At 44.4% G+C, this 27544-nt stretch overlaps 1 long non-coding RNA gene across 1 annotated transcript; it reads right to left on the bottom strand.

Moving 5' to 3' along the window:
• Positions 1–8073: 8073 nt before the first annotated feature.
• LOC143781582 (uncharacterized) lies at positions 8074–25999 on the bottom strand. Its single transcript, XR_013216767.1, has 2 exons — positions 25835–25999; positions 8074–9288 (listed from the first exon to the last, which is right to left on the bottom strand). It is a non-coding gene; the product is annotated as an uncharacterized LOC143781582 (long non-coding RNA).
• Between the last annotated feature and the right edge of the window lie 1545 nt (positions 26000–27544).

The following is a 27544-nucleotide window of genomic DNA, read 5'->3' as shown; positions in this document are numbered from 1 at the left end:
ATCTTACTTCGCCATTTAACATTCTACTCACCAAGCAAGAGTTCATCCAAAAGTACTCCCCACCAAACTCGGAAATATTGCGTATCATCCAAATTTTTCACTTTGCTGAACAAATATTAGGACATGGTGTCACCCACCGCCCATCAGGTTATGAGCAAATATGTTTAAATGACCCGCTGGGCAGGGGAGCTATCTCTTTAATATATTCAAACCTGAACGCAATATCAGAGGATGTAAAACTTAAATATATGATACAATGGGAAAGAGACTTTAATAAGATAATGTCCCCATTGGAATGGCAAAAATGTTGCCGCTCTCTCTCTAAGGGCAGTCTCCAATGCAGCATCTATAGTAAAAGATAGGATGTTTAAAAATAATAAAAAAAATAAAAAAAATGCTTATACTCACCCAGCGGCGTCCGTTCCTCTTCCTATAGCTGGTGTGTGCGCGCAGGACCTTCCATGACATCGCAGTTATGTGAGCGGTCATGTGAGCGGTCACATGACCGCTCACGACCAATCACAAGACAGTGACGTCATCACAGGTCCTTCACCGCACACCAGCTATAGGAACCGAAGCGGCAGCATGCAGCGGTGAGGCGGGAACACTGCGGGGGACATCGAAGGTGAGTATAGGACTATTTTTTATTTTAATTCTTTTATTTTCGACCAATTATATGGTGCCCAGTGCGTAGAGGAGAGTCTCCTCTCCTCCACCCTGGGTACCAACCGCACATAATCTGCTTACTTCCCGCATGGTGTGCACAGCCCCGTGCGGGAAGTAAGCAGATCAATGGACTCCTAGGTGTGCGGAATCCCCGCGATTCCGCATTTTTAATGAACATGTTGCTTTTTTTTCCGCTATGCGATTTTTTTCGCGGAAAAAATCGCAACTTTTGCACAAAAAATGCGGAATACACTGTAAATAATAGGAGGCATATGTTAGCCTTTTTTTTGCGTTTTTATTACGTTTTTATAGCAAAAAAACGCAAAAAAACCGCTAAAAATCCTGAACGTGTGCACATGGGTTTAGACTCGCTCCTTATACCCGACCATTGATAGTACCCTGATGCAGTAATGGATCTCTTACTCCCCCCCCCTCTTGTCTTTTTCAACCACCTATCTTTGTCTGCCTGTTTAACTGTATTGTTTAACCCCTTAGTGACAGAGCCAATTTGGTACTTAATGACCGAGCCAATTTTTACAATTCTGACCAGTGTCTGGAACGCTTTATCGGATCCCGCTGATTCTGAGATTGTTTTTTCGTGACATATTGTACTTCAAGTTAGTGGTAACATTTCTTCGATATTACTTGCGATTATTTATGAAAAAAATGGAAATATGGCGAAAATTTTTAAAATTTTGCAATTTTCAAAATTTGTATTTTTATGCCCTTAAATTAGAGAGATATGTCACAAAAAATAGTTAATAAATAACATTTCCCACATGTCTACTTTACATCAGCACAATTTTTTTTTTTGTTAGGGCGTTATAAGGGTTAAAAGTTGACCAGCAATTTCTCATTTTTACAACACCATGTTTTTTTTAGGGACCACATCACCTTTGAAGTCATTTTGAGGGGTCTATATGATAGTAAATAACCAAGTGTGACACCATTCTAAAAACTGCACCCCTCAAGCTGCTCAAAACCACATTCAAGAAGTTTATTAACCCTTTACGTACTTCACAGGAACTGAAACAATGTGGAAGAAAAAAATGAACATTTAACTTTTTTTTGCAAACATTTTACTTCAGAACCATTTTTTTTAATTTTCACAAGTGTAAAAACAGAAATTTAACCACAAATTTTGTTGTGCAATTTTTCCTGAGTACGCCGATACCCCATATGTGGAGGTAAACCACTGTTTGGGCGCACTGCAGAGCTTGGAAGTGAAGGAGCACCGTTTGACTGTTTCAATGCAGAATTGGCTGGAATTGAGATCAGACGCCATGTCGCGTTTGGAGAGCCCCTAATGTGCCTAAACAGTGGAAACCCCCCACAAGTGATACCATTTTGGAAACTAGACCCCTTAAGGAACTTATCTAGATGTGTGGTGAGCACTTTGAACCCCCAAGTGCTTCACAGAAGTTTATAACGTAGAGCCGTGAAAATAAAAAATCGCATTTGTTTTCACAAAAATGATTTTTTCGCCCACAAATTCTTATTTTCACAAGGGTAACAGGAGAAATTAGACCACAAAAGTTGTTGTGCAATTTCTCCTGAGTACGTCGATACCCAATATGTGGGGGTAAACCACTGTTTGGGCGCACCGCAGAGCTTGGAAGAGAAGGAGTGTCGTTTTACTTTTTCAATGTAGAATTGGCTGGAATTGAGATCAGACGCCATGTCACGTTTGGAGAGCCGCTGATGTGCCTAAACAGTGGAGACCCCCCACAAATGACACCATTTTGGAAACTAGACCCCTTAAGGAACTTATCTAGATGTGTGGTGAGCACTTTAAACCCCCAGGTGCTTCACTGAAGTTTATAACGTAGAGCCGTGAAAATAAAAAAATCGAATTTTTTCTACAAAAATGATCTTTTTGCCTCCAAATTTTTATTTTACCAAGGGTAACAGGAGAAAATGGACCCCAGAAGTTCTTGTACAATTTGTCTTGAGTACGCCGACACCCCATATGTGGGGGTAAACCACTGTTTGGGCGCATGGCTGAGCTCGGAAGCAAAGGAGCGCCATTTGACTTTTCAATGCAAAATTAACTGGAATTGAGATCGGACACCATGTCGCGTTTGGAGAGCCCCTGATGTGCCTAAACAGTAGAAACCCCCCAAAAGTGACCCCATTTTGCAAACTAGACCCCCCATGGAACTTATCTAGATGTGTAGTGAGAACTTTGAATGCCTAAGTGCATCACAGAAGTTTATAATGCAGAGTCGTGAAAATAAAAAATATATATTTTTTTAACAATAAAGATTTTTTAGCCCCCAAGTTTTTATTTTCACAAGGGTAACAAGAGAAATTGGACCCCAAAAGTTGTTGTCCAATTTGTCCTGAGTATGCTGGTACCCCAAATGTGGGGGTAAACCACTGTTTGGACGCACGGCAGAGCTTGGAAGGGAAGGAGCGCCATTTTGGAATGCAGACTTTGATAGAATTGTCTGCGGGCGTTATGTTGCGTTTGCAGACCCCTAATGTACCTAAACAGTAGAAACCCCCAAAAGTGACCCCATTTTGGAAAATAGACCCCCCAAGGAACTTATCTAGATATGTGGTGAGAACTTTGAATGCCCAAGTGCTTCACAGAAGTTTATAATGCAGAGTAGTGAAAATAAAAAATATTTTTTTTTCCCACAAAAAAGATTTTTTTAGCCCCCAAATTTTTATTTTCACAAGGGTAACAAGAGAAATTGGACCCCAAAAGTTGTTGTCCAATTTGTCCTGAGTATTCTGGTACCCAATATGTGGGGGTAAACCACTGTTTGGGCGCACGGCAGAGCTCGGAAGGGAAGGAGTGCCATTTTGAAATGCAGGCTTTGATAGAATGGTCTGCGGGCGTTATGTTGCGTTTGCAGAGCCACTGATGTACCTAAACAGTAGAAACCCCCCACAAGTGACCCCATTTTGAAAACTAGACCCCCCCAAGGAACTTATCTAGATATGTGGTGAGAACTTTGAATGCTCAAGTGCTTCACAGAAGTTTATAATGCAGAGTAGTGAAAATAAAAAAATATTTTTTTTTCCCACAAAAAAGATTTTTAGCCCCCAAGTTTTTATTTTCACAAGGGTAACAGGAGAAATTGGACCCCAAAAGCTGTTGTCCAATTTATCCCGAGTACGCTGATGCCCCATATGTGGGGGTAAACCACTGTTTGGGCGCACGACAGAGCTCAGAAGGGAGGGAGCACCATTTGACTTTTTTTAGCGCAAAATTGGCTGTCGTGTTTGGAGACCCCCTGATGTACCTAAACAGTGGAAACCCCAAAATTATAACTCCAACCCTAACTCCAACACACCCCTAACCCTAATCTTAACCCGATCCATAATCCTAATCACAACCCTAACGATAATCACAACCCTAACCCCAAAACAGCCCTAATCTCAACCCTAACCGTAACCCTAATCAAAACCCTAAATCCAACACACCCCTAACCCTAATCCCAACCCTAACCCTAATCCCAACCCTAATCCCAAACGGTACCCTAATCCCAACCCTAATCCCAAACGTAACCCTAATCCAAACCCTAATCCCAACTCTAACCCTAACTTTAGCCCCAATCCTAACCATAACTTTAGCCCCGTCGTCACAAAAAAAGTTCAATGTAACCTTTTTTTTGTACGTCACGTCCGCCATTTCCGCGCATGCGTGGCCGTAACTCTGCCCCCTCCTCCCCAGGACATAGACTGGGCAGCGGATGCGTTGAAAAACTGCGTCCGCTGCCCACGTTGTGCACAATGTTCACAACGTGCGTCGGTACGTCGGGCCGACACATTGCAACCGCCCCGTACCGACGCAAATGTGAAAGAAGCCTAAGGCTACTTTCACACTAGCGTCGTACTCGGCCCATCGCAGTGTGTCGGGCCGACGTACCGACGCTAGCGTTGTAAGCGCCACACAACGGGTGCAGCGGATGCTGTTTTTTCAATGCATCCGCTGCCCCATTGTGAGGTGCGGGGAGGCGGGGGCGGAGTTCCGGCCGCGCATGCGTGGTCGGAAATGGCGGACACGTCGCACAAAAAAGTTACATGTAGCTTTTTTTGTGCCGACGGTCCGCCAAAGCACGACGCATCCGTCGCACGACGGATGCGACATGTGGCAATCCGTCGCAATGCGTCGCTAATGCAAGCCAATGGAGAAAAAACGCATTCTGCAAGCACTTTTGCAGGATGCGTTTTTTCTCCGACGCATTGCGACGGAAGCCAAAAAACGCTAGTGTGAAAGTAGCCTAACCCTAAATTTAGCCCCAACCCTAACCCTAACTCTAACCCTAGCCCTAACCCTAACTCTAACCCTAACCCTAATTTTAGCCCCAACTCGTCGGCAGGAGGAGACGGAAGAGGACCCAGGGACACCGGGTGAGTATTATAGGGTCCCCGAATCCCCCTATTTCTCTGTCCTCTGATGTGCGATCACATCAGAGGACAGAGAATTACAGATCGTTTTTTTTTTTTTTGCGGCGATAACAAAACAGGGGTTGGTGCAAACCGACCCCGATCATGTTCTTTGGGGTCTCGGCTACCCCCGGCAGCCGAGACCCCAAAGATCTTCCGGGTGCCGGGCGGCGGGCGTACTGCGCGTGCGCCCGCCATTTTTTCCCGGAAAAAAGATGGCGGCGCCCATCGGGAGCCACGAGGAGCACCGGGGGAGATAGGTGAGTATTGGGGGGCTATCGGGGGCCATCGGGGACCCTATTTCTCTGTCCTCCGATGTGCGATCACATCGGAGGACAGAGAAATTAAAAGGCAAATCGCGATTTTTTTTTTTTGTTGCGACCGCCGGTAAACGGTTAATTACCGGCGATCGCAACTCGGGGGTCGGTAAAAAAACCCCGAATCATGTTCTCTGGGGTCTCGGCTACCCTCGGCAACCGAGACCCCAGAGAAAATCCGACTCTAGGGGGCGCTATTCACTTTTTCCACAGCGCCAGCATTGCCCCCAGTGTGTCCAGCAATCTGCCCCAGTGTGTCCAGCATTGCCCCCAGTGTGTCCAGCAATCTGCCCCAGTGTGTCCAGCATTACCCCCAGTGTCCAGCATTGCCCCCAGTGTGTCCAGCAATCTGCCCCAGTGTCCAGCATTGCCCCCAGTGTGTCCAGCAATCTGCCCCAGTGTCCAGCATTGCCCCCAGTGTGTCCAGCAATCTGCCCCAGTGTCCAGCATTGCCCCCAGTGCGTCCAGCAATCTGCCCCAGTGTGTCCAGCAATCTGCCCCAGTGTCCAGCATTGCCCCCAGTGTGTCCAGCAATCTGCCCCAGTGTGTCCAGCAATCTGCCCATGTCCAGCATTGCCCCAGTGTCTAGCATTGCCCCCAGTGTGCCCCCTGGTGTAGTACCCTAGGAGCCAGGGACACAAGATCATTTACCGATATCTCAATGTTATTTAGCACCATACCAATATATATGACCAAATACAAATTAATATATCCGGTATACACACGTCAGGTATTATTCAAATATTACTGTATATAGTCATCGGCTCTCCCATAGATAGATAACATATTTCCTCACAGAAATGATGATAACCACACAAGGAAATACCACAATGTTGAAAAGATATATATGTTAACAGATAGTATCTCCAGAACCAAAAAAGTTCTTATAGCGTATTCTTTGCTTATCTTTGTAGTATATCATCAAAAGCGACTGGAGGCGATGATGATGTAAACTCTCCAAACATATAAGTCAGCTCTCCTCAGTGCTGATAATAGGCACTATGCAGAGATATTAACAGGTACAACATAGTATATACAGTAGGCAAAAAAAAAAAAGAGTCACATACTGTTGAAGTGCTAATGTATCGGATAGTTAGCTCTCACATAAGTGAATGACAGATATTCCTTCATGGAAACCACAATGTCAATTCCAAATTATATGCTAACAGATAATATCTCCAAGACTGGATCAGTCCTTATGGCGTTTTTTACTTATCTGTCTGCTTGCGGTATATCATCCAAGCGACTGAAGGCCATGATGAATCAGATTCTCATATCATACTTGTAAGCTCTCAACGCGTTTCCCCTTTCTAAAACAGGTTCGTCAGGAGAGACTGATATACCATAACATGGCAGCAGAGAGCTATCCATACGATGAGGCTGCCTTTGTAGCGTGGGAAAGTTTCTGAATATTTTCCCATGCTACAGAGTTCATATGAGTTCATGCCGCCAGGGGGTGCAGAGTCGGTGACGGCACCGCTAGTCCCCGAAGCTCCGCTCCCTGCATTTCATTCATTCCCCAGTCGTTTACAGCCAGGAGCGGCCGAATTAGCAGCGCTCCCGGTTGTAAAATGTAAATACCCCCAGATATGGATTATTGCGTGGGACATGACTGTACGGCGGACAGGTATGGGATATTGTTGCGTTTTAATTTTGGATTCTTTTTTTACAGAAGAACAAGGGCTTCGCTTGGATTGAGCGTGCAATCAAGATGTTAAAACCTGTGTGTTTCATTCTTTCATTAAAATACTATATTTTTAATGTGTGTATTTTTAACCCTTTCATATTATTGGATTAATAATGGATAGGTGTCTTTTTAACTCCTCTCCATTATTAACCAGGCTTAATGCCACTTTACAATAGCAAGGTGACATTAACCCCTTATTACCCCATATGCCAATGCTACAGAGCAGTGGGAAGAGAGAGCCTAAGTGCCGGAGTAGGACGTTCTACTATTGTCTATACAATGATGTCCACCAATTTTTATGTTCGTCGTCACCACCACTTCATTTTGATGTATTTCCATTTGTCACTTGTTTGACACATATTTTTTTTGTATATCTCCATAGTTTCTGATGAAGGTCTATACCCAGACCGAAAATGTTTAATTGATCATTGTATGCAAAATAAATTGGAACCCTTTTTTTCAACACGATACATTTTGAGTGTCGAGTTTTTTACTTATATTGATTTTGGAATGGATACCCTACTTGAGCACCTATTCCAATGACTGAATGCCGTATATAATCCATTGCAGTGCTCTACACGTGAGATCGCTGTGGGACACACTCGGGATTACGTGGACTATGGTGGACAGGTGAGTATATGTTGTTTTTTATTTTACATTTTTTTTTATAGGGGACGAGGGCATCGGGGATTTGGAGTTAGGAGAGTATAATGTGTTTTTTATTTTTATTTGAATATGTATTCTATTACTTTACATGTTGTGCTTTAGTTTTTTAAGTTTGAGCAGAGGCGCCGGCTGACAAGAGACTACTTCTCCCATCAGCGGCTCATGCTATCACAGCTGCTGGGTCACACTGACATCTGACAGTGTGACCCCGCAACGCTCTGACCGACGGTCTTACTGGCGGTAGCGTTACTGCTGATAAGAACCACCGCGCCGATGTTTCCCACACTATCACACACCATAGGAAATCTGTAAAAACGCAAACAAAAACTCAGCAAATCCGCAAACATTTTTATACATGCGTGTCTCCTGCAGATTTGACTGACTTGAAGTCAATGGGTGAAAAATGCTAGAAATCTGAACAAAGAATTGACATGCTGCAGAAAAAAACACACTGCTAATACTCAAAGGACAATTATTGATCTGTGCACTTCATGATTGTTATTGAATTAGCTGGGATAAGGATTCCATAGAGTTTTGGCCCATATCCGCGTGGAAAAAAAGCAGCGAAAACACAACAAAAACGAACCGTGCGCACATAGCGTCAAATACACCTATATAATTACTTTCAAAGATATATGAGACACCAAAATACTAAAACAATGTGTATGTATACGTGTATGTATATGCATGTGTACGTATATATATATATATATATATATATTTATACATGATTTATGTACATTTCACTAGTCTCAATTATTATGACTTTCATAAATTTCCTGCTTGTTTTTATCATGTCGATTTTCCTTCACTTGCTCTTCATGCACTTTCTATGTTGGCAGCGACTCTAATGTTATTATATGAATTATTCATGTTTACTTTTTACCTTTTCTTTATTTCAAATTTTTCTTGTCCCATACCTATATACCTAATCATGTGATTTTCTCTCTCTGTCGTTTGACCACAACATGACCACATGACAAAGTGTTTCTTTTATGGCCGCTCTCATGTGCATACTGCCCTCACGCTAGTTTACTTTTGCCATGGGGAGGGGTTTTCCAGGCATGACGTATCTCTTTGTGAATAAAGTTTTTTTTTTTTGTCATAACAAAACATTGTTTTAGTATTTTGGTGTCTCACATAGCCTTAAATGTAAATTGTCCTCGGCTCCTTCTGCTCAGTCCGCGCTTCTGTGTGGAGATCCGGCTTTTATGGCTCCTCTCTCCACGACTGGCCACACACAAGTCCAGAGTCTCCTCTACGCTGCCCCCCGATCTCCGACATCTCCTGTAAGTGGTCGCGCACCACCTGCTCCATCGCTCGCTCCAGGTGATCCTCGTGCAGCCGTGATTCCAACTCCAGCAGCGCTAAAGACAAGTGGGGTCCCCCCGCCGACTCCTCCACATAGCTGAGATCCGCCAGCGGCGTGTCCTCGATGAAGCCGGCTGAGCTGGCGCACACGTAGTCCTGCATGGGGATGCCGGCGTCGATCACCGCCAGGGTGGCGGCATTCACACACGTGCAGTAATTGCCGCCATCAGCCTGTAGGATCTAAAAGGGGGAAAGTATACAATTATAGTATAACCTAAAATTCTGCCACACGGCCAATCTCCAGTCCCAGACAGCTGACAACAGAGAGCAATAGATGACAGCCGGGCACTACTGGCCTGATACAAGAGGAGATTGTATTTATCTGAGCAGATATCAAGGTCAAGGTTCCATCATTCTGTTTAGTTGATAACAGAGAACAATAGTAGTACAGCAAACAGAGAGAGGATAAGTCTACGGGGCTTTGGACAGATAAGACTCTGTACACATTAGACTGACGTCCCGCCAATATCGACAGTTTTGGCCGACGGTCTAATCTGTATGGGGGCACCGGCCGACTGATGGTGAGGGGACATTGATTTATTTTTGCTCCTTTAGGCACCTTGCACCCGCAGCGCTTTGATTGCTCGCACTGTACACAGCTGGAGGCACAATACAGGAGGACGTGCTGCACCGATACCGAGTGCGTCGCCCCTTCTAACCTGCATGTATATATCGAACCGGGAGATTTTTGTTTTTCACCTTTTTTTAAAGTAATAATAATAATAATCTTTATTTTTACATACCGCTATCATATTCCACAGCGCTTTGCACACATTATCATCGATGTTCCTGATGGGGCTCACAATCAGTATGTCTTGTCACGCGAACATAAAATGACTGCAGAGGGGAGGGAGGTCAGTGAAGGGCGAGGGGCGGTGGGACGAGTAAATCGCCACAAAAATTATGCAACTTTATAAAAAATTGCATCAACCACAACATTTTATTAATCAATTGTGAGTGACTTTTTAACAAGTTTAATATTTTTTAGCGAATGTTTTCCTGCTCCCTCAGAAGTGATTTTATGAACGATGTCTAAAATTTTTTGTGCAAATTTTGTGAAATTTTTAACCCCTTCACCCCCCAGGGTGGTTTGCACGTTAATGACCGGGCCAATTTTTACAATTCTGATCACTGTCCCTTTATGACGTAATAACTCTGGAACGCTTCAAAGGATCTTGGCTATTCTGAGACTGTTTTTTTCATGACATATTGTACTTCTGGTAAAAATTTCTTCGATATAACTTGCGTTTATTTGTGTAAAAAATGGAACTTTGGTGAAAATTTGGAAAATTTTGCAATTTTCCAACTTTGAATTTTTATGCCCTTAAATCATAATAGCTAATAGAATAATAATATTAGCTTATAATAGCTAATAAATATAACATTTCCCACATGTCTGCTTTACATCAGCACAATTTTGGAAACAAAACATTTTTTTTTCTAGGAAGTTAAAAGGGTTAAAGGTTTACCAGCGATTTCTCATTTTTACAACAAAATTTACAAAACCATTTTTTTTAGGGACCACCTCAAATTTGAAGTCACTTTGAGGGGTCTATATGGCAGAAAATACCCAAAAGTGATACCATTCTAATAACTGCACCCCTCACGGTGCTCAAAACCACATTCAAGAAGTTTATTAACCCTTCAAGTGTTTCACAGGTGCAGAAGCAACATGGAAGGAAAAAAATGAACATTTAACTTTTTAGTCACAAAATGATCTTTTAGCAACAATTTTTTTATTTTCACAACGGTAAAAGGAGAAAATGAACAGATAAAGTTGTTGTGCAATTTCTCCTGAGTACGCCAATACCCCATATGTGGGGGAAAACCACTGTTTGGGCACACGGCAGGGCTCGGAAGGGAAGGAGCGACATTTGACCTTATCAAATCAAAATTGGCTGGAATTGAGATCGGACGCCATGTCGCGTTTGGATAGCCCCTGTGTGCCTAAATAGTGGAATCCCCCAATAAGTGACCCCATTTTGAAAGTGAGACCCCCTAAGGAACTTATCTAGATGTGTGGTGAGCACTTTGAATCCCCATGTGCTTCACTAAAGTTTATAACGCCTGGGCGTGAAAATAAAAAATCATATTTTTTCCACAAACATGATCGTTTAGTCCCCAATTTTTTATTTTCCCAAGGCTAACAGGAAAAATTAGACCACAGAAGTTGTTGTCCAATTTGTCCTGAGTATGCTGGTACCCCATATGTGGGAAAATACTACTGTTTGGGCACACGTCGGGGCTCGGAAGGGTAGTAGTGACGTTTTGGAATGCAGACTTTGATGGAATGGTCTGGGGGCGTCATGTTCCGTTTGCAGAGCCCCTGATGTGCCTAAACAGTAGAAACCCCCCACAAGTGACCCCATTTTGGAAACTAGACCCCCTACGGAACTTATCTAGATGTGCCCCCTTTTTGGAACTAATCTACTGTTTCCTGTAAATTTAAGTAAATTAGTAGTGAATGGCGGTGCGGTACAATTTGAAGCCATTTTTCATGCACAGGCCAGGTTTGTCAGGGCAGGTGTCGCATTGATAAATGGTGTCCTTGCGTATTCCCCTTTTGTAACACACTCTGCACCTTTTTTGCGCCTTACCTTTTTTTCCAGTTGGCGGGACCACCCCCGGGAAATGCTGACCTGGTACGATACGAGCAGCTTCAGTTCCGGAAGTACTGGGGCCCGCTCCTTCCTGAGTGCCAAATATCAGGGCCTTAACCACTACTTCCTGGAACTGAAGGTACGACATATCGGTGTGGCGTGCACATTGTGACAGCAGGAAAGCTTTGGCCATTTGTACAATGTGCACGGACAGCTTTTTGTACCCTACCCTGGCCTTTATCAAAACACTGCACGGTTGGAGGAGTTGATCAGAGAGATCAACTCCCCCATGTTTTTGTTGTACCCCAGTATACAGTCCGGTTTGCTGACCTGTGTAGAGGCACCTTGTACAGTGCTGAGGGCGCTGCCATCACTGTGTATGGTGGTCAAGAGAAGGACATCCCTCTTGTCCTTGTACTTGACCACCAGCAGGTGGTTGCTACATTGGGCTCTGCTCTCACCCCTTCTGAGCATCTGCCTAAGTAGCGTTTTCAGGAGGCCTCTCCGATTTTTGAGGATGCTGTAATAAAAATTATCGGTGTAGAGGTGACAACCTTTATCCAGCAGTTGGTGCACCAAATCCCACACAATTTTCCCATTCCCAGGATAGTGGGGCATTCAGGGGGTTCAATCCGGGCGTCCTTCCCTTCGTAAACTCTGAACCTGTGGGTGTAGCCTGAGGTACTCTCACATAGCTTATAGAGTTTAATTCCATACCTGAGTCTCTTGCTGGGCAGGTACTGACGGAATTCGAGCCTTCCCTTAAAATGAACTAAGGACTCATCCACATAGATGTCCCTTTGGGACACGTACACTTCAGCAAACTTTTTGTTGAAGTGTTCGATGACCGGTCGAACTTTGAACAGATGGTCAAAGTTGGGGTCATCTCCTGGGGGAGACAGTGTATTATCGGTATAATGCAGGAATTTGTGGATGGCCTCAAAATGCGTCCAGGTCATGACCATATGGAACACTGGAGAGTTTTATAAAATATCAACACTCCAATATTGCCGAAGTTCTAGCTTCTTAAGGATCCCCATATGAAGGACCAGGCCCCAAAACTGCATCATTTCAACTGCGTCTACAGGAGACCAGTTAGAATATGATGAACTGGGGTTTTGTGCCAAAAATTGACAAGCATATAAATTAGTTTGGCCCACCATGAGGTTAACAAAATCCTCAGAGAAAAAGTCTTTGAAAAAGTCTATTTCTGTGAGGCCGGTGATGTCAAACTTGATTCCTGATTCTGCCACAAAATCAGGAATCAGTGGCTCGTAATTTTCAGGTGGCGAGGTGTATACGGGGTCCGCAGTGGGGTGCGCTGGATCATCTTAAGGAGTGGGCGTTGCCTCATCTTCTGTCCTGGGACGGCTTCATGGCGGTTCCGCAGGACCCGAGGAGGAAGATGAAGAGGAAGATGAAGAATCTGAAAAGTAAAGAAATGTGGGATCCTCTCCCTCGCTATCAGTGTCGGAGGCAAGGAAAGCATATGTCTCCTCCACCGAATAGCGAATGTGATGGGCGGGACATTTTTTTTAATGAGTATGGTGCTTGTGTGTACTTTATTTATATATATATGTGTGGGGGGATAGTGCTTGGTGCAAACTTGTTTGAAAAGAAAAAGCTAAAAGAATAAAAAAAAAAGAGAAAAAAAATGCCTGTGAAAAGAAAAGTGTTAAACAGCAGGCCCGAGCTCTGATAAGTGAACTGTTTCACTTATCAAAGTTCGGCGGCTGCTGGATGTGCGCACAGGGTGGTGTAAGGGGGGTGAGAAAGAAAAGCGAGCACAAGTGTTGATCCTTGAACTGCGTCACCAATCAACGCTCAGCAGCTGCTAAATGTGCGCATGGAGGCGGCGCAAAGAGGGGTGGAGGGGGGGTAAAAAGACTGGGAAAAGGATCCTAATTTGGTCCCGGCAGGGCACAGCACAGTAACACCGCGGCTGTGCCCTGCGATTGGCGTGATCGATTTGATTGTCGATTGCGCCAATCTGAGAGGTTTTCGCTGATGCCTGGCGTTGTCAGAAACTGGCCTAGTATTGGGACATCACTGTTTCAGCCAATCTGATTGGCCAAAACAATGAAAGAGGCTGCGATTGGCTGTTCAGAAATAAACAGCCAATCACAGCGATCATGAGCGCGGGTGGGTAGGGACACCCCCCCAGGATGCCGACACATCTTCCTTGAGGTAAGATGGCGTCGGAATTTTAATGCGATCACCGCGACTTCGGTCGGAGTGTTGCATTAAAGGGCATGACGTACTATTCCGTCCATGGGAATTAAGGCCCAGGTCAAATAGACGCAATAGTACACATGATGGCAGAAAGGGGTTATGCAGAATGTGAAATATTTTGTGTTGCAAAAAAAAAAAAGACAAAAATAAAGAGCAGTGCTCCACCTGTTAACCAGTTAAATGCTGCTGTTAATCTGTGACAGCAGCATCTACACTGCGCCGGGAGGGGGACGCGTCATTCCACACACCCATCACGATCCTGGGGCGCCATGACACCATAGGGTCTGCTGAAGACCCCCGTGCCTGTCATGACCGTGTCCTGTGAACGCCAGCTTCTGTTCACAGGAGACCATCACATTTGCTATATACAGCAAAACTAATAGCACTGCTGTGTATAGAACAAGCGATCAGAGGATCAAGGGTCACGTCCCCTAATGGAACTATGAAATACAGTGAAACGTTTTTAAAAATATGGAAAAAATAAAAAAAATCAATTCACCCCCCGTTTTTGCCTCATTAAAAATAAACAGAAAAAATTACAGTTATTTGTTATTGTTACGTTTGTAAAAGTGCAATCAAAAACTAAAATTAATTAACCCAATCGATAAACGGCGTAATGAGAAAAAAAATCACCAGAATTTCGGATTTTTTTGGTTGCTGCAACATTGAGATCAAATGCAGTAACGGGCGGTCAAGCCCTCAACCAGATCCCGAAAAATGGAGACGCTTCGGGTCTCAGAAACTGGTAAAAAAAAAAAAGAAAAAGGCTTTAACAATTTTTTTCTGCTGCTTAATTAAAAACTATAGATGTTTGGTGTCTGCGCACACGGACTGACCTGGGGAATCATATCATCAGTCCAGTTTTACCATATAGTGATCATGGGAAATAAAAAACTAAAAATAATAATTGTATAATTGCACTTTTTTTTGCAATTTTGATGAAGTTGGAATTTTTTTCCTGCCTTTGGCTAAATCAAATGATAAAATGAAGGCTGTCATTCAAAAGTACAACTCGTCTGGCAAAAAGCAAGACCCCGTACGCCTTTCTGACTTCAGACGTAATGATCCGTCCATGCGACCTGGGCCATTTTGACCATGGACGGATCATTACGTCTTAGCGACTGACCACGCTCACGGGGGGTGGGCGGCCGATCGCCGCCGGGTGTCAGCCGATTCTGACAGCTAACACCCGGCACTATGTGCCAGGAGTGGTCACAGACCTCTCCCTGCACTTTAACCCCCGAAATACTGCGGTCAAACACGATCGCAGCATTCTGGAAGCCGGCACAGGGGCTGACAGCGCCTCTGCCTTTGGATCGGAGACCCCGCAGCATGACGCGAGCTCCCAATTGTTGCCATGACGATATCCGGGTCACCAGAGCGAGGAAACTTGGTGATCATGCACAGTGAATGATCACCAAGTCTCCCTGTCAGTGCAGCGCTGACAGCGTCTATGGCATGGTGATGCTGCTTCATCTGCAAACTATAGAAGCGATCAGCCTGGAAAAAATGATTGTTCCATAATGGGACAAAGTAAAAAAGTTAGAAAAAAGTAAAAAAAATGTTTTAATAATTGTACAAATATTTAAAAAAAAATCAAAACTAATAATGAAAAATCAATATACACTGCTCAAAAAAATAAAGGGAACACTAAAATCCCACATCATAGATTTCACTGAATGAAATATTCCAGTTGCAAATCTTTATTCATTACACTGTGGAATGTGTTGAGAACGATAAAACCTAAAAATGATCAACGTAAATCACAACTAATATCCCATGGAGGTCTGGAGTTGGAACGATGCTCAAAATCAAAGTGGAAAATGAAGTTACAGGCTGATCCAACTTCAGTGGAAATGCCTCAAGACAAGGAAATTATGCTCAGTAGTGTGTGTGGCCTGGGCATACTCCTGATGAGGTGCCTGGTTGGTCTCCTGAGTGATCTCCTCCCAGACATGGACTAAAGCATCCGCCAACTCCTGGACAGTCTGTGGTGCAACGTGACGTTGGTGGATGGAGCGAGACATGATGGAGCGAGACATGATGTCCCAGATGTGTTCAATCGGATTCAGGTCTGGGGAACGGGCGGGCCAGTCCATAGCTTCAATTCCTTCATTGGATAGGTGTCTTATAGACGCCTCTCCATTACTAAGCCGTGGGCTTCATGTCATCTGAAAGGTGTCATCAACCCCACAAATATTACCCCACATGCCACCGCTACAGGGCAAGTGGGAAGAGCCAGAATTGGTGCATATAATAGATGTGCCTTTTCTGGGTAGCTGCGGGCTGCTATTTTTAGGCTGGGGGGGTCAATATCCATGGCCCCTTACCAGCCTGAGCATACCAGTTCCCAGCTGTGAGCTTTATCAAGGCTGGTTAGCAAAAACGGGGGAGGGGACCACATGCCATTTTTAAAAATTATTTATTTAAATAATTTAAAAAAAATAGCGTGGGGACACCTCTTTTCTTGATTACCAGCCTTGCTGAAGCTGACAGCTGAGGGTTGCAGCCCCCAGTTGTGAGTTGTGTCTGGCTGGTTATCAAAAATAGGAGGAACCCACAACTTTTTTTTTTAATTACTGTATTTATTTACAGCGCAGGAGCGGCAGATGAATACTCCCATCCACCGCTCCTGCTGTCACTGTTATTAGCAGCAGCAGGGGTAGGCTGATGGGAGTAATAGTCCCATCAGCCGCCGCCTGTTGCCTCTTTTATTACTTAAATGTAACTCTCACCATTCTCCCCTGCTCGCGCCGATCGCTGGCAGAGCAGATAAGAATGATGAGGGCAAATAGTTCCTCCCGAATCTCTCCGCATGGCTAAGTAGCACTGTACAGCCACACATGGGGCATTGCCACGTTCAGTAGAAATTGTGGGACAAATTTTGTTGCCATTTTTACCCACTTAACCCCTTAACGACCGCCGATACGCCTTTTAACGGCGGCCGCTAAGGGTACTTAAACCACAGCGTCGTTAATTAACGGCGCTGTGGAAAAAGTGAATAGCGCCCCCCAGAGTCGGATTTTCTCTGGGGTCTCGGTTACCGGGGGTAGCCGAGACCCCAGAGAACATGATTCGGGGGTTTTTTACCGACCCCCGAGTTGCGATCGCCGGTAATTAACCGTTTACCGGCGATCGCAAAAAAAAACCCAAAACGCGATTTCCCATTTAATTTCTCTGTCCTCCGATGTGATCGCACATCGGAGGACAGAGAAATGGGGTCCCCGGTCGCCCCCCCGATACTCACCTGTCTCCCCCGGTGCTCCTCGTGGTTCCCCATGGGCGCCGCCATCTTAAAAATGCCGGCCGGCACCTGGGAGATCTTTGGGGTCTCGGCTGCTGGGGGTAGAGACCCCAAAGAACTGTTTTGCGATCGCCGGTAATTAACTGTTTACCGGCGACCGCAAAAAAAAAAAAAGTGATGTGTAAGGCTGGGTTCACATTGCGTTAATGTGTGCACGCTAACGGACAGCGTTGCACGGCGAAAATGTCGCAATTAACGCCGTGCAACGGGTCCGTTAGCGTGCCCATTGACAGCAATGTAAATTTCTCCTGCAGCGCATCACTAGCGCGTGCCTTTTTCGGCTCGCGCTAGTGATGTGCCGTTCTTCTGTGACGCGCCTCGGACGCTGCTTGCAGCGTCCGCGGCGCGCCCGAGGTCCGTTCCCCGCTCTCGCAGATCGGGGATCTGCGAGAGTGGGGACGTTAACGCGACCCCAAACACGGCCCCTAAATAAACATTGCGTTAGCGCAATCCGCTAGAGCTAGCGCTAAACGGATTGCCCTAACGCAATGTGAACCTAGCCTTATTCTCTGTCCTCTGATGTGATCGCACATCAGAGGACAGAGAAATAGGGGGATTCGGGGACCCTATCATACTTACCGGTGTCCCTGGGTCCTCCTGTGTCTTCTCCTGCCGGCCGGCTTCTTCCTATAGAAAGAAAATGGCGGGCGCATGCGCAGTGCGCCCGCTCTCTGCTGCCATCTGCCGGCCGGCAGGAGAGAAGAGTTGGGGCTAAAATTAGGGTTAGGGCTAGGGTTAGGGCTAGGGTTAGGGTTGGGGCTAAATTTAGGGTTAGGGTTGGAGCTAAATTTAGGGTTAGGGTTGGGGCTAAATTTAGGGTTAGGGTTGGGGCTAAATTTAGGGTTAGGGCTGGGGCTAAATTTAGGGTTAGGGTTGGGGCTAAAGTTAGGGCTAGGGTTGCGGCTAAAGTTAGGGTTAGGGTTGGGATTAGGGTTTGGATTAGGGTTGGCATTAGGGTTACGTTTGGGATTACGGTTAGGTTTGGGATTAGGGTTAAGGGTAGGGTTGGGATTAGGGGTGTATTGGGATTAGGGTTAGGTTTGAGGTTAGGGTTGAGATTAGGATTAGGGGTGTGTTGGATTTAGGGTTCTGATTAGGGTTATGGTTGTTTTGAGGTTAGGGTTGCGATTATCCTTAGGGTTGTGATTAGGATTATGGATCGGGTTGGCATTAGGGTTAGGCCTCTTTCACACTTCAGTCTTTTGGCGTCAGTCTGAAACGGCCATTTTCATCAAATAGCGGATCCGCCATTTTTTTTGGCGGTTCCGCTATTTTCCCATAGACATGCATTAGCGACGGATTGTGGCGGATGGTCGTCCGTTCCATCCGCCATGTGACGGATCCGTCGAGATTTGGCGGACGTCATCTAGACATTGACGGCCATTGTAACGTTTTTTGTCTGCGCCGAAATGGCGGTTCGCGACGGGTCTGTCGCGTTCGTCATTCCATAGAATGGCCGCCTATGGGCGACGGATCCGTTGTTACCGTCATTTCGGCGGATCCGTCGCCCCAATCCGCTTTTTCAATTGCGCATGCTCCAAAAAGTAGATACTTTTCCCAGACAACCCCCAAGTAACGGATCCGTCAAAAAAACGGATCCGTTAATACCGTTTTCTCAACAATTGTGACGGATCCGTCACTATGTCGGAGCTGACTGACGCCAAACAACTGAAGTGTGAAAGAAGCCTTAGGGGTGTGTTGGGGTTAGGGTTGGAGTTAGATTTGGGGGGTTTCCACTGTTTAGATACATCAGGGAGTCTCTAAACGCCACAGCCAATTTTGCGCTCAAAAAGTCAAATGGTGCTCCCTCCCTTCGGAGCTCTGCCGTGCACCCAAACAGTGGTTTACCCCCACATATGGGGCATCAGCGTACTCGGGATAAATTGGACAACAACTTTTGGGGTCCAATTTCTCCTGTTACCCTTGTGAAAATAAAAACTTGGGGGCTAAAAAATTTTTTTTGTGGAAAAAAAAAATATTTTTTATTTTCACAACTCTGCATTATAAACGTCTGTGAAGCACTTGGGCATTCAAAGTTCTCACCACACATCTAGATAAGTTCCCTGGGGGCTCTAGTTTCCAAAATGGGGTCACTTGTGGGGGGTTTCTACTGTTTAGGTACATCAGGGGCTCTGCAAACGCAACATAATGCCCGCAGACCATTCTATCAAAGTCCGCATTCCAAAATGGGGTTCCTTCCCTTCCGAGCTCTGCCATGCGCTCAAACAGTGGTCCCCACCACACATGGGGTATCAGTGTACTCAGCACAAATTGGACAACAACTTTTGGGGTCCAATTTCTCTTGTTACCCTTGTCAAAATAAAAACTTGGGGGCTCAAAAATCTTTTTTGTGGAAAAAAAAATTTATTTTTATTTTCACGACTCTGCATTATAAATTTCTGTGAAGCACTTGGGCATTCAAAGTTCTCACCACACATCTAGATAAGTTCCCTGGGGGGTCTAGTTTCCAAAATGGGGTCACTTGTGGGGGGTTTCTACTGTTTAGGCACATCAGGGGCTCTGCAAATGCAACATAATGCCCGCAGACCATTCTATCAAAGTCTGCATTCCAAAACGGCGCTCCTTCCCTTCCGAGCTCTGCCGTGCACCCAAACAGTGGTCCCCCCCCACACATGGGGTATCAGTGTACTCAGGACAAATTGTATAACAACTTTTGGGGTCTAATTTCTCTTGTTCCCTTGTGAAAATAAAAACTTGGGGGCTAAAAAATCTTTTTTGTGGAAAAAAAAAATATTTTTTATTTTCACGACTCTGCATTATAAACTTCTGTGAAGCAGATGGGCATTCAAAGTTCTCACCACACATCTAGATAAGTTCCTTGGGGGGGTCTAGTTTCCAAAATGGGGTCACTTGTGGGGGGTTTCTACTGTTTAGGTACATCAGGGGCTCTGCAAATGCAACATAACGCCCGCAGACCATTCTATCAAAGTCTGCATTCCAAAACGGCGCTCCTTCCCTTCCGAGCTCTGCCATGCGCCCAAACAGTGGTTTACCCCAACATATGGGGTATCAGCCTACTCAACATAAATTGCACAATAAATTTTGGGGTCCAATTTCTCCTGTTACCCTTGAGAAAATAAAAAATTGCAGGCTAAAAAATCATTTTTGAGGAAAAAAAAAAGGATTTTTTATTTTCACGGCTCTACTTTATACATTTCTGTGAAGAACTTGGGGGTTTAAAGTGCTCACCGCACATCTAGATAAGTTCCTTAAGTGGTCTAGTTTCCAAAATGGGGTCACTTGTGGGGGGTTTCTACTGTTTAGGCACATCAGGGGCTCTCCAAACGCGACATGGTGTCCGATCTCAATTCCAGCCAATTCTACATTGAAAAAGTAAAACGGCACTCCTTCTCTTCCAAGCTCTGCGGTGCGCCCAAACAGTGGTTTACCCCCACATATGGGGTATCGCCACACTCAGGAGAAATTGCTCAACAACTTTTGTGGTCTAATTTCTCCTGTTACCCGTTTCAAAATAAAAATTTTGGGGCAAAAAGATCATTTTTGAAAAAAAAATGCGACTTTTTATTTTCACGGCTCTACGCTATAACCTTCCGTGAAGCACCTGGGGGTTTAAAGTGCTCACCACACATCTAGATAAGTTCCTTAAGGGGTCTAGTTTCCAAAATGGTGTCACTTGTGGGGCGATTCCACTGTTTAGGCACATCAGGGGCTCTCCAAACGCGACATGGCGTCCGATCTCAATTCCAGCCAATTCTACATCGAAAAAGTAAAACGGCACTCCTTCTCTTCCAAGCTCTGCAGTGCGCCCAAACAGTGGTTTACCCCCACATATGGGGTATCGATGTACTCAGGAGAAATTGCACAACAACATTTGTGGTCTAATTTCTCCTGTTACTCTTGTGAAAATAAATATTTTGGGGCAAAAAGATCATTTTTATAGAAAAAATGCGATTTTTTATTTTCATGGCTCTACGTTATAAACTTCTGAGAAGCACCTGGGGGTTTAAAGTGCTCACCACACATCTAGTTAAGTTCCTTAAGGGGTCTAGTTTCCAAAATGGGGTCACTTGTGGGGGGCTTCTACTGTTTAGGCACATCAGGGGCTCTCCAAATGCGACATGGCATCCAATCTCAATTCCAGCCAATTCTACATTGAAAAAGTAAAACGGCACTCCTTCTCTTCCAAGCTCTGCGGTGCGCCCAAACAGTGGTTTACCCCCACATATGGGGTATCAACATACTCAGGAGAAATTGCACAACAACTTTTGTGGTCTAATTTCTCCTGTTACCCTTGTGAAAATAAGAATTTGTGGGCGAAAAGATCATTTTTGTGTAAACAAATGCGATTTTTTATTTTCACGGCTCTACTTTATAAACTTCTGTGAAGCACTTGGGGGCTCAAAGTGCTCACCACACATCTAGTTAAGTTCCTTAAGGGGTCTAGTTTCCAAAATGGGGTCACTTGTGGGGGGTTTCCACTGTTTAGGCACATCAGGGGCTCTCTAAACGTGACATGGCATCCGATCTCAATTCCAGCCAATTCTGCTTTGAAAAAGTCAAACGGCGCTCCTTCTCTTCCAAGCTCTGCGGTGCGCCCAAACAGTGGTTTACCCCCACATATGGGGTATCGGCGTATTCAGGAGAAATTGCACAACAACATTTATGGTTAAATTTCTGTTTTTACACTTGTGAAAATAAAAAAAAATGGTTCTGACGCAAAATGTTTGCAAAAAAAAGTTAAATGTTCATTTTTGCCTTCCACATTGTTTCAGTTCCTGTGAAGCACGTAAAGGGTTAATAAACTTCTTGAATGTGGTTTTGAGCACCTTGAGGGGTGCAGTTTTTAGAATGGTGTCACACTTGGTTATTTTCTATCATATTGACCCCTCAAAATGACTTGAAATGTGATGTGGTCCCTAAAAAAAAAAATGGTGTTGTAAAAATGAGAAATTGCTGGTCAACTTTTAACCCTTATAACTCCCTAACAAAAAAAAATTTTGGTTCCAAAATTGTGCTGATGTAAAGTAGACATGTGGGAAATGTTATTTATTAACTATTTTTTGTGACATATCTCTCTGATTTAAGGGCATAAAAATCCAAATTTTGAAAATTGCTAAATTTTTAATTTTTATGCCATATTTCCATTTTTTTCATAAATAATCGCAAGTAATATCGAAGAAATGTTACCACTAACATGAAGTACAATATGTCACGAAAAAACAATCTCAGAATCAGCAGGATCCGTTGAAGCGTTCCAGAGTTATAACCTCATAAAGTGACAGTGGTCAGAATTGTAAAAATTGGCCTGGTCATTAAGTACCAAATTGTCTCTGTCACTAAGGGGTTAAGTGAAAATGTAAAATCTTTGGCTGAAACTAAATTTGGGTGGTAAAAATGTAGTTATTTTGTCCTCACTGCCCAATGGTATAAAATTCTGTGGGACACCCATGGTGTCAATATGATCACTGCACCTCTAGATGAATTAATTGATAGGTGTAGTTCGTAAACTGGGGTCACTTATGGGAGGTTCTGCTGTTTTGGCACCTTATGGGCTCTCCCAATTGGTCATGGCACCTGCAAACCATAACAGTAAAATCTGGCGCTCCTTCCCTTCTGAGCTCTGCCATGCGCCAAACAGTGATTTACCCCCACCTATGGGATGTTGGCGTACTCAGGACAAATTGCACAATAACTTTTGGGGTCCAATTTCTCCTGTTACCCTTGGGAAAATAAAAAATTGGAGGCGAAAATATCATTTTTGTGAAAACAATATGATTTTTATTTTTAAGGGGTCTACATTATAAACTTCTGTGAAGCACATTGGGGTTCAAAGTGCTCACCACACATCTAGATAAGTTCCTTAGGGGGTCTAGTTTCCAAAATGGTGTCACTTGTGGGGGGTTTCAATGTTTAGGCACATCAGGGGCTCTCCAAACGCAACATGGCGTCCGATCTCAATTCCAGGCAATTTTGCAATGAAAAGTCAAAATGCGCTCTTTCCATTCTGAGCTCTGCCATGCGCCCAACCCACACATATGGGGTATCGGCGTATTCAGGACAAATTGTACAACAACTTTTGGGGTCCATTTTCTCCTGTTACCCTTGGTAAAATAAATCAATTTGGATCTGAAGTAAATTTTTTGTGAAAAAAAAGTTAAATGTTCATTTTTTTTTAAAACATTCAAAATATTCCTGTGAAACACCTGAAGGGTTAATAAACTTCTTGAATGTGGTTTTGAGCACCTTGAGGGGTGCAGTTTTTAGAATGGTGTCACACGTGGGTATTTTCTATCATATAGACCCCTCAAAATGACTTCAAAAACTGGTGTAAAAATGAGAAATTGCTGGTCAACTTTTAACCCTTATAACTCCCTGTTAGGGCTAGCGGAACGCACCGAGTAAAAATAGATGTTTATTATAAATGGTGCGTTCGCAGCCCGGGGTCCACCGTGCAGGAGAACCTGCTGCTAGTGAATGGTGGCACTGTTTGGCGGTATAGACTAGCTGTTACCTCACAGAGCAGCCGTGAGAGGAAAGCACTGCACCCTGTTAGCCTCACAGGAGCGCAAGCTTGCTGCCGAACTGATAGCAGTCAGTGGTTATGCACACAATCTCCTCACCGGAGAAGCTGGTATTCTAGGGGCTTATTTCAGCCAGGTCCCTGAACCATGCATAACCATACTGGCGCAAAGCACATATTTGAATTGATACTAGCGCATGGCCGTGCGGCCCTGCGAGCCTTTTATAGCTGAAGCACGAACAAGGCCTTCCTAGAAGGATCAATGAGAAGCTGCCACAAAGCCTGAGCACCTTCAGGACCTTCCAGGAGAACCAATGGGCTTTGCTGCAGTATCTAAGCAAGTGACCCTCAATCTCCACTGAGAGATCTTACCCAGGGCATGCTCAGAAGGAGAAAAGCGGGACTTAGTCCCAAAAGTGTCTGCTCGCCGCTGCCCAGCACTGGCTTCAATGGCAGAAGCTGAAAAAGCAGCAGTAATCCTCCTCACAGAGTCAGACTGAGCGAGACGCTGGGACTGATGTCTCCGCTGAGCAGACTCCACTGCGGCAGGAGAAGAATGGGAGACCGCAGCAGAGATGGCCCGAGATTCCCCCTGTGCAGAGGCGGGAACTCGATCCCTAACAAAAATTGTTGGTTCCAAAATTGTGCTGATGTAAAGTAGACATGTGGGAAATGTTACTTAAGTATTTTGTGTGACATTTCTCTGTGATTTAATTGCATAAAAATTCAAAGTTGGAAAATTGCGAAATTTTCAAAAGTTTCCCCAAATAAACTCAAATAATGTCAAGGAAATTTTACCACTATCATGAAGTACAATATGTCACGAGAAAACAATGTCAGAATCGCCAAGATCCGTTGAAGTGTTCCAGAGTTATAACCTCATAAAGGGACAGTGGTCAGAATTGTAAAATTTGGCCCGGTCATTAACGTGCAAACCACCCTTGGGGGTAAAGGGGTTAATAAAAACCCACACGCACAAAAAAAACACGACACAAACAGAAAAAAAATGGAAAAATAATGAAGAAATAAAAAAATAAAACACCTTTTCCCCATTGTAAAGACTCAGCTTTATTACTATTATCCCCGACAGCCTCATAGGTCTAATGACCATGTGACCGCTGTATGGCAAACTCAGCCCTGCTGCACGGCAAACTCAGCCCTGCTGCACGGCAAACTCAGCCCTGCTGCACGGCAAACTCAGCCCTGCTGTATGACAATCTCAGCTCTGCTGCATGACAATCTCAGCCCTGCTGTATGACAATCTCAGCCCTGCTGTATGACAATCTCAGCTCTGCTGCATGGCAAACTCAGCTCTGCTGCATGACAATCTTAGCCCTGCTGTATGACAATCTCAGCCCTGCTGTATGACAATCTCAGCCCTGCTGTATGACAATCTCAGCTCTGCTGCATGGCAAACTCAGCTCTGCTGCATGACAATCTCAGCTCTGCTGCACGACAATCTCAGCCCTGCTGTATGACAATCTCAGCTCTGCTGCACGGCAAACTCAGCCCTGCTGCATGGCAAACTCAGCCCTGCTGTATGACAATCTCAGCTCTGCTGCATGACAATCTCAGCTCTGCTGCACGACAATCTCAGCTCTGCTGCACGACAATCTCAGCCCTGCTGCACGACAATCTCAGCCCTGCTGTATGACAATCTCAGCTCTGCTGCACGACAATCTCAGCTCTGCTGCACGACAATCTCAGCTCTGCTGCACGACAATCTCAGCTCTGCTGCACGACAATCTCAGCTCTGCTGCACGACAATCTCAGCCCTGCTGTATGACAATCTCAGCCCTGCTGCATGGCAAACTCATCTCTGCTGCATGACAATCTCAGCCCTGCTGCATGGCAAACTCAGATCTGCTGCATGGCAAACTCAGATCTGCTGCATGGCAAACTCAGCTCTGCTGCAATTAGTCACTTGTACATGTGCCAAACAGCAATCTCAGCTCTGCTCCATCCACACACACTATGACGTCCGGCTCCGGCCCTCACACAACTTTCTTTATACAATGTCTGTGCACACAAGACCTCACAGCAGCTGGAGGAGCCCTGACCCCAGGAAGGTACGGGCAGTATACTCACATGGGCATGACGTCACGGAAGGTCCTATAGCACACTGTAATAGTATTGACCAATTCGTCCTCCCACCAGCAGGTGTCGCTGAAAATCTATGTGATGACGCTCTGTCCACTGAGGGTATAAAAGGAAGGATGCGAAGCTGACGGCACCATTTTAATCACATGTGTGCTATGTAGGGAGGAGAGAAGTTGAGCTGTATGAGGGCAGGAAACTTGTCTGACGCCATTACACAGAAAAGCTATGATAGACCGCTGACAGCTCTTCAGTGAATGGCGTTAGTGATTCCTTGAGGTGAAATAACCTGACATGATGGTTCCTGTGAAGAAAGTCAGTCAGAGCAGTGTCAGATCTATATACAGACACTAATCCTGTCAGGAAATCTGTAGTGTTAGTTCAGGACTCTACAATAGCAGAAAAGCACAGAATCTGAATTAATGTGGAAAGACAATCCTCCCCCCAAATCTCAATAATACATGTGCAGTTATAAATAAGGAAACTGAAGATGAGGGGGAAGAATGCAGCAGCGAGGACAAAAAGTGATCGTAAATGATAATTAGCAACAGCAATTGACGGCACAAAAGTGAATAAACACTAAAATAATGACAATAATACAGAGAGCCTCCAAGAGCATAGGAGGCGATAAGAGAAAATAACAGCGCAAAAGATGGAAACTAGGCAAAAATCAGCAAATTATGTGTAAAATTCATAAAAAAATGCAGCAAAGAAAAATGATAAAACCGCAATAATAAGTTTATAGTTGGGAGGAGAGAAAACACCACGCAGAGCTCCATAAAGAATCTGAATATCGCATTCAGTATAAATAAGATCAAATTAAGAAACAAACGAGGCAGAAAAATAAATAAAAATGGCGTAATAATTATGACAAGAAAAAAAATTAACATTTTAAGGTGCAAAATGAAAACTAAATTTATTATGATGCGCAATTTGGTGTCACCGAGAGGCTAAGAACTAAAAACATTTCAAAATATAAAAAGGGAAGAAATTGAACATAAATAAAAAAAAAATACCTGTGAAGCGAACTTATGTCATGAGACTAATCCTCCAGAAACCTGCAGCAAATAGTGTGTCCACGGCAGCAGGCCATGTATATACGTCCTGTATATATATACCTTACATGTATATAAAGGCAGTTGGGCATTACTACTTACACCTTAGGCCTCGTTCACACTTTAGGTTTTATTTTACCAGTGTATTCATGTTTTTTGCAAATGTCTCTCGTACCTATGGGGCTGTGTGCAAATGTTGCGGATTTGTGGCAAAACCTGAAGCAAAGCAGGATGTCGGCAAAGTGAATGAGTAAGAATTTGAATTGCAGATTTGGTGCAGAAAATAATCTTCAGCATGTCAATTTTCTGTGCGTTTTTGCCCAGCGTCTTTCACCATTGTCTTTACTCAAATCAGTCAAATGCAGGGCAAACGTGAACTTTAAACACGTTTTTACAGCTGTGTTTTTTCAGCCAAGAGATGCAGAAATTTTATTCAAGCTTGTGCACATACCCTAAGGGTAAGATCACACCGGGCGTTTTTGCTGCTTTTTTTTCTGCAGCAAAACGTGATTTCTTGGCAGGAAAGAAGCTGCAGCAAAAACGCAGGTTTAGGTGCATTTTTGGTGTCTCTTTGTCCATGCTAATGTCCATTGACTTTTCTGCAGAAAAACCGCTGAAAATAATGATACCTGCGTTTTTGCAGCGT

Source organism: Ranitomeya variabilis, chromosome 6 (genome assembly GCF_051348905.1).
Source record: "Ranitomeya variabilis isolate aRanVar5 chromosome 6, aRanVar5.hap1, whole genome shotgun sequence".
Taxonomy (NCBI): Eukaryota; Metazoa; Chordata; class Amphibia; order Anura; family Dendrobatidae; genus Ranitomeya; species Ranitomeya variabilis.
The sequence above is the reverse complement of the archived record's forward strand: the minus strand, read 5'-3'. Positions and strand labels throughout refer to the sequence as shown.